We start from the raw sequence: 8,181 nt of genomic DNA, 5'->3' as shown, positions 1-8,181 counted from the left end.
TACGGTACGTGCGAGGGCGTAAAAGAAATAGAGAATATATTTTGGTTCCGCGAGAAATACATTCTCCCATCTCACTTACTCACGAAAGGCCCCGAACTGGTAGATCACCAGACCGTAGTATGAGAGAGATAGAGATTATAAGTCTGTCTTTGTCGTTAATACAGAAAACCCCTGGTAGCAGGCCAGAGATTGTAGTCCGCCACAGAGCTACGAAGCGGAGGAACGCGATGTGTCTGTAACCGTTGACAAGACAGTTGAAGCCAGCTGTTGTTTTGTGGAGGAATATCAGACAGAAATGTTTGCTTTGAGTAGCTGAACGGAGTGTGTGGTAGTCTTGAAAAAAGGTGAAAGACTTTATTCCCGTCTACAGCTTATATTTCGTTTTGTCTTAAACTTCTTACCTTCTTCCCTTACATTTGTCGTGTGCTTTAAATGTTTCTTCTGCCGCGTGTCTGAGCTTATCTTGGAAAACGTGTAAAACGGTTTATTTTGCCGTCAGTAAACTCGGTGTTTAGTTTGTAGTCTATGTAAACAAGAAACCAACCGTTGGAAGAATTGTTGCTTGTTCTCTTTTGAAGACGATTCGCCTCACGTGGTGTTGGATGTCATTAGTTACAAGTAAGTAATATTTGTGTATCTTTATAGTTTCATGTAGCAAAGGTTACTAAGGTTATTAACCACCACACCATGAAGACCTCGGGTCTAGACAGAGTTAAGTGTTCATCTACACTCTCTGGTTGTTTTACTCCTGGAGAAAGACAGGGGACTTGGTGGGTCCCATAGTCAGCCTAGACAGGTGGTACTTAAACGCTTGGTGCTTGCGTCACATGTTTGTTTTTGCCGTGTACTAGAATTATTGTAGTGAACTGAAATGTACTGTACAACTGTACTTATTTCAAAATAGTGTCGTTTATTGTATAAGGATATAGAACTATGATAAAATAGAAAAGTGATGTTTGTTTCCGATAGCAATTTACAAAGTTTACGCAAATTATGTTACTTCCAGACTTTATATAATTGTGCCCCACTAGGTCAGCAGACTGTCAACAAAATCGGAAGGAATTAATTTGCTCTAAGGGCTGGGGTGTCATTGCTCTTTTTGTATCACCACCACCAACTAATGGTACTTAATTTCTGCTACCAGGTTTCAGATATAAGTTTATTCTTATGATTTAAATAATTACTGATATATTTAATTAGGATAATAATATTAAAATTATCAACTTTCTAGTTTCCGTATTTTATTTTATATAATAATTCTCCTTCAAGCCTCAGAGCGCATTTGGTAAAGGCTCCCGGCACACAGATATAGAACCACTGGTCTAGACACAGTCGTGAACAGAAAAATTCTGCCCCTGCTGGTTAGTGAGTCACTATGCTCTCTGAGCTATCCTGGCTCTCCTTAGTTTCTACTTCACAGTTAAAGCTATCGAAAGCTTCTCGTAACCCTTCAAAACCCAGTGGTCACTCTATATACCACCTGCATTACCATGCTAAAACTCTGCATTCTGCTCACAGAGTGTATCTGTGTGTTTCATATGGTTCTCACAATAAACAGCGACTGTTTCCCAAAGCAGTATTAATCGGTTGGGCTTTGTAGCTGTGACGTAATGCGTTTCCAGTGAGGTACGGACTGAGTTTATATATACTATTTAGAAGAAATGCAGTCTTTAAAGGAGCAAGAGCCGTCGCAGCAGAGCACCGACTTTGCCTCCGCTGGCGCGCCTCAGACGAGGCCCATGAGATTACGTCACAGAGAGAGAAGATCCCTATGCAGCATAAATATTTATTTGCAAGTCTTTGTAATACAATGCAGGATCTGTTAATAGATTTTAAAAATATTCTTCAGGATGGAGGCCTAGATAGGCATCTGTTTGTTTATTACCAGACACTCAACTCCAAAATTTCGCCATACAAATATGGGTTCCAGCGAGAGGGAGGGGGCCAAGCTTTTTGGGGGAAAATGTAAATCGAAGGAAAGAAGTAATTGTACCAAATATTAATACAAACAAGAAGTTCCGGGAAGAACTAATCACCTACTTTCCATAGACAGGACACGGACCGCATAGGAAACGACGCCTCCAACTATTATTTTTGCATATGTATTCGTTGCCGCGGCAACGTATTACCGAGCTCCACATAGACAGAGAGTGATGGGAGGGATTTATGAAGTACGCCGTTGAGATGGGCTCAGGTGTCAGGATATACATACCGAGTTTCATAGAGACTGGTTCAGGCATTCAGAAGCTCATGGAGGAGATATACAGACAGCATGATAGGATGATCATCTCATGGAGCTTAGCTCTTCTTGAGAAGTCGCCAGTTGTACAGCTACTCAAGAACTTGCCAGCATTTTATGGAACCCGAAGGTTCATTACCGTGTTCGCAAGAGCCCTCCACTGGTCCCTATCCTGAGCCAGATCAGTCCAGTCCATATCACTCGATCCTCTCTCTCTCTAAGATCCGTCTTAATATTGTCCACCCACCTACTTTTTGGTCTGCCTTGTGTCTCTTTCGTTCTGGCTTTCCACCAATATCTTCTATGCATTTCTCTTCCCCCCATTCGTGCTACATTCCCTGCCCATTGCATCCTTTCTGAACTTGATCACTCTAATTAAGCTAAGATGGATGTGATAAGCGTATTTTTATTTTTTCAAACTTAGGAAAGTAGGCTGAAAATTAGAAGCATTTTAAAAAATATATTATTCTGTCCCGAATAATCCAAGACAATCAGTAACGGGTTTCGACTTAAATGTAAGTTGAAACGCAAGTTTTATGTTGGGCTCGCCTTGGAGCAAAATACAGGCAGCGCTTATGCGTACAAGTCTGCGCCGACATTTCTTGTAACTTGGTTTATTTATCGACACCTTTTCAATTGCAAAGTTTTTATCATTGTACACGAGGATAATGCGGAAGAGGTTAGAAAAACGTGCGTGACCGATTTTAAGGAACTGTCTCAGCAAACGCCTGCAAAGTGAGTCCAGATGAATGTCAGAGTTCCGGTCATCTGCACTGGGAACCGAACCCTATATCTCCCAGGTACATGAAGGTGTTCTGACCATTGCCTGCGATGCAGTGATTACTTTCAAACAAAACACGATCAAGCGGCGTTGCTGTCAGTGGTCAGAGCGCGCGTGCGTGTCCAGTTGAAACAGGTTATGGAACTAATAAATGTGTCAAACGGTCACAGTTCCCACTGTCCTCGGCAGAGAAACAGTTTAATTTGACCAATGAACTGCCGGACTGGCGCGTTAGCTATGCTGCATCTAAATGACGTTTAAAGGGGATGTATGTGTGCAATTGTAATTTTAAAGTTTGATATAACTAAATCCTGCAATAGAAAATTGGCACGTTTTGTTCTTTGGCCTGCTCAAACACTGGAATCTAGGGATCGAATCTAACCCGGGCCGCGGATATATGCCTGCCTTTCTTCCTTGCTTCTGTTGCCCAGTGCAGACAGAGACCCTATGATGAGTCGATCTCCTGTTCAAGAAATCCTACCAGATTATCAGTCATTGGCACCGTCGTCATCATTTTCCAGCGTGCCAGCCAGTTTTCCAACGGAAAATATACCTATATTTAAGCCGGTTTGAGCGTATTTCCCGTATTTTGAAAAATTGAAAGTACGCATATGCGATCTCCATCTTGTCTGTCTGTGAACCCCCCCCATCATCATCAGCTTTTGAATGGCTGAACCAATCTTTGTGATATTTTCTACGTATGTCATGGCACCTGAGCGCATCTCAAAGGCGTACTTCATAAATCCCTCCATCAATCTATGTCTGTATATGTGTACCCTTGTCGTTGCTATGCAACGGCTTTATAAAAACGTTACCGCTGGAAAAATTACGCAAATAACAATAGAAGAATTATTGGACGCGTCGCTTTCTTTATGGTCTGTGTCGTACCAAAGGAAAGTAGGCAATTAGTTCTTACCAGAACTTTTTGTTTGCGCCTTAGCAAGTAGTACAAAATTTTGTTATTAATATTAGGTATATAAGAAAAGTAAAGCTATCTCTGTAACTGGCCGTGGAGGTCCATTGGGTTGTGAGACGTCGAGGCTCCCGTATTTTCTCTAGATAATCGGCTCACAGATGGCGGTGAGGTTGTCAGCCTTACGCGCTGGTCACCATGAAGATTCCTGATACTCATTTCTGTTAGAGGCTGAGTTGACCCCAGGACCATAATACGGCTGGAAATATTAGGTCAACTGAAAAATCCAGTGACCTCATCAGGAGTCGAATCCGCGACCTTCCGTCTTGTAGCATAGTGCCTCAGCCAACTACGCGACCACGTGTCCCATTGCCTCTTCATAATTGCTACAAATTGGGTAATTACCAGGGCCCGGATTTTGATGATCTGAAAATATTTAAAAAATGACCTATAAAATGACCGAAAAGATCCAGAAAAATGACCCAAAGGAGAAAAGAAAGAACACTTCGATTCCATGTTATTCACATTTCAGGAAACATATGAAGAAAAATTCCCTAAAATGGCCAAAAATGACAAGAAATACCCGTAAAAGTCCAAAATTTACCAAAAAATTACCCCCAAATAAAAAGAAAGACCTTAAACCTAAAAATGTCAAAAAATGACAAACAATTACCTATAAAATTTACATATCTGTAACCAGCAGCTCATATCCGAGATTTATATATTTAAGAGCATCGCACAGGATACAAGGAAGAAAAGATGACATGTCATCAAAATCCGGGCCCTGATAATTACGCCGTGTGACGATTAAGTTCGCGAACTGAGAGCATAAGAAACTACGCAGAAATTATAACAAATTCTTTATCAATCCGATCTCTCGATATAGTCCCCGCCCGCTTCTACACAACGTTTACATCGCTCATACAGCGAATCGAATGCCCGAGAAAACGGTTCTTCCCCTATCGTCTTCAGTTCTCATGTCGCAGTCTGCTGGATCGATGAAACAATTCGCAATTTTTAATCTACGAAATAAAAAAAAATGTCAGCTGGAAATAAACCAGGGGATTAGGGTGGATGGGGTAACAAGGGGACCCCTCATTTCGCCAAGAACTAGGAGACAGCGCCCGAAGAATGCGCCGGTGTATTGGGCTGAAGATACTCGTACTAGGACTCAGTGTCCTGCCGCTGTGACTACACATGCGGGCCTACCAGTCACCAAGAATCCCTGCCCACATATTAATGCTGAGATGCTTATGTTTACACTGTACTGTTTCAGTTAGAACCCACAGCTTAAGTGTTTCCGGACCCATGTTGATATGGACACTTTTCTTGTTTTCGTATGTGGAACTCGTGACCAAAGGTCGTCTGTGTTTTTCAGTTACTTTCTGTATAGGACTTTATACGGGCTCACTCTATTCATATGCCATCGTAATGCGCTCTATTGTTTCTTCTTAGCCGTAAAAATGAATCAGTACAAATAGAGCCCTTCTTTGGTACAATAGACTGTTGCAGTCATTATTAAGATTCTTCTCATTGTAATCCCACTTTTTTAATTAATATAGAGAATCATTTTTTTAATTGGATGGGAATTTTTAATTATATAATTTCACTTTTACAGACAGCCAATCTAATTAGCCAAATGTATAGAGCACTTGTTGGGAATATAACAGGGAGTTTCATAATTTGTTATATAAGTTTTCATACTGTTAACTTTCCCAGATTTCTTTCTTATTCTTTTCCAGTCGTACATGTTATCGAATGAGACGTCGAGGCCTAGTTTAACGCAATTTCCGCAAATAACACGCACAAATAGTCAGTCATCAACCGTTTTCTTTATTATGGTACAAGACACTTCACATATCTACATCAAAATGTAACCGGTTCTCGCAGAATAGACTTGATACATTGAAACGAAAGACTGCTGTCTCGTTCATGACCTACTGCAAAACATACGTTCATAGAATGTACCAACGCTCGACAGTTTGTTGCTGTGATGATAAGAAATTACATAATGGCCAGGGAACTCTTATATGTACAGTACATACACGTATACATATATGTTATAAGGACACTTATAACAATATNAGAAATTACATAATGGCCAGGGAACTCTTATATGTACAGTACATACACATATACATATAACAATAGGTGTGTAGTATCTGTGAGTCATGGCATTCTCACGCCGTTAGAGATTTCACTCACTCACACATATGGCAGCTCTGTGTTCGAAACCGCGTCATCCGTAGGAGAGAGATGTAACTTCGTTCACAGGTTTACCAGAGGAAGGAGGGACAGAGATAAAGGTATCAAAGAGCTGAAAGGAAAGAAGAAAGGGGATGAAGGTTGGAAACAAATGATTTCCCGTTGAATTAGTGATAAAAAGAGAAGGCCTAAATGTGTACAGTATGATAGAAAACGGAATAAATCTGTGTGGATTATAAATGGTGTGTCGGTTTCATATGTAGGTGTCAGTATAGGAGATGCTGAGTGACAGCGTGTGTTGGAAAGATTCTCAGGAATAATTTTAATTTCGGAGTGTCGTCACCATTAGTGGATATGTGAGCCAGGTGTCTGAGATGGTATAGTGACCAAGCTATGGGCTGGAATACCAGAGAATTTGGGATTGATTTCCTGTGGAGTGTTCAGGCCCGCTCTGGGGCCCATCCAGTCCAATTGATACCAGGTGCTCTTTCCTCGGAGGTAATATGGAAGGTTCATGCAGTTAATTATTGCTGAACGTTAAGACAGATTGGAGCCACCATTGTTAATGGGGCAGTGAGACTGAGTAATCTATTGATATTGTTTAGTCAATTAACGAAATGAGGAGATTCATGTTTAACATTTTTCGTCAGATATGGTTTGGAAGATTGACTTGAGGAGAATGAGATGGACGGAGTCTGTAGCACGCGTGGGACAGATGAGAAATGCAAACATAGTATTGGTCTTAGAATCCGAAGAGACCACGTGGGGCATAATACATTTGAAGATGACTATTGAAATTATTCAGAATAGACACCAGTGGCGGGCTGTTGTGAACACGGTGATGAACCTTGGGGTTCCATAGAAAGGCGTGAGTTCTTTTTTGAGTAGCTTATGAAGAAGGAATCGGCTGCGAGGTGTTCCTTTGTTAGTTCTTCGGTTTGTTAAGCACACCTTTATGAAATGAACCCGTAATGTGGAGCTTCTCTGGTCGCAGGTTTGAAGCCCCACATTTATATTTTCCGTGTGTGTGTGTGTGTGTGTGTGAGTGCGTGAGTGGCGCTGGTATTCTTTGTAAGAAGCCAGATTAATGCGAAGCGCCTTGGGATGAGGCTCATGGACACTGGAAGCGATGTGTCTGCTGCTTCCAGGAACCCCGTATTTTACTTCCGCGTGACACCTTCGGTCGACGTTAAATAAAATACACATCTAATCCCCATGGTCGTGGCCCTTTAAGGGATAAAGACGCGACAAGGACAAATTCAGCTCTAAAAAAGTTAAAATCGGCCATTACCTCCAACCGCTCTTCCTGATTTATTTAGACAAAAATCTCTTTGTGGAAAAGAAAAGACGAATTCCTGTTTCTGGCGTCACGAGCTTGTGGAAATTAGTTTCCGCACGATATTTCATTACGTAATGGGGCCGCGATGGCTCAGTCGTTATAGAAGCTAGGCTAGGGGCTGGACAGCCAAGGAGTCCGACTCCACGGAGGAACAAGAGACTTTTCTCTTCTCTACAGCGTCCAAACCGGCTCAGGCCCACCAAGTCCCCTATGTAGTGGGTACTGTGGACTCCTTTCCTGGGAGTAAAGCGGCCTCGGTGTGAAGCTGGCCACTCCATCTACTGCCAAGGTTAAGAACCTCCACTCCCCCATGCGTCTTAGTGCAGCGGCTTTTAATTAATCAAGTCCAAGCACAATTATACCTTTATTATTATTATTATTATTATTATGGCCCAAGGGTTATGTGCAAGGAGATATGTTTTTTTGGTAAATTTGGAATAAGGGTATCTAGACTTTAAGATTAAGAAATAGAAATAATGAAACGTACCAGGAAGCTTGGGTTTGCAGAGAAGTGTAACAGGCAATCGCTTTGTAATCAGAATGTTAGCACGACAGCGTATTAACGCTGACATTGAGGAAGAAGCTCTATGAAGTGGGTCATAAAAACTATGGGATGAGGAAAACGCTGAGTCGGAGAGGGCGGTAGACCTGAAAGAGCCAGCCCCCTTTCGATAAACAGCCAATGAGTGGGCCACACTGACCCA

General features: G+C 41.7%; 1 protein-coding gene across 1 annotated transcript in view; it reads left to right on the top strand.

Moving 5' to 3' along the window:
- The first annotated feature begins 206 nt into the window (after positions 1-206).
- Positions 207-8,181, top strand: part of LOC111871049 (chondroitin sulfate N-acetylgalactosaminyltransferase 2) — a 365,067-nt gene continuing 357,092 nt past the window's right edge. Inside the window, exon 1 of the mRNA XM_033754080.1 lies at positions 207-618. The gene's annotated coding sequence lies outside the window, so the exon portion shown is untranslated. The remainder of the gene's footprint in view (positions 619-8,181) is intronic.

This window comes from Cryptotermes secundus, unplaced genomic scaffold (assembly GCF_002891405.2).
Source record: "Cryptotermes secundus unplaced genomic scaffold, Csec_1.0 scaffold73, whole genome shotgun sequence".
NCBI classification, from domain to species: domain Eukaryota; kingdom Metazoa; phylum Arthropoda; class Insecta; order Blattodea; family Kalotermitidae; genus Cryptotermes; species Cryptotermes secundus.
This window is presented reverse-complemented; position numbering and strand designations above follow the sequence as displayed.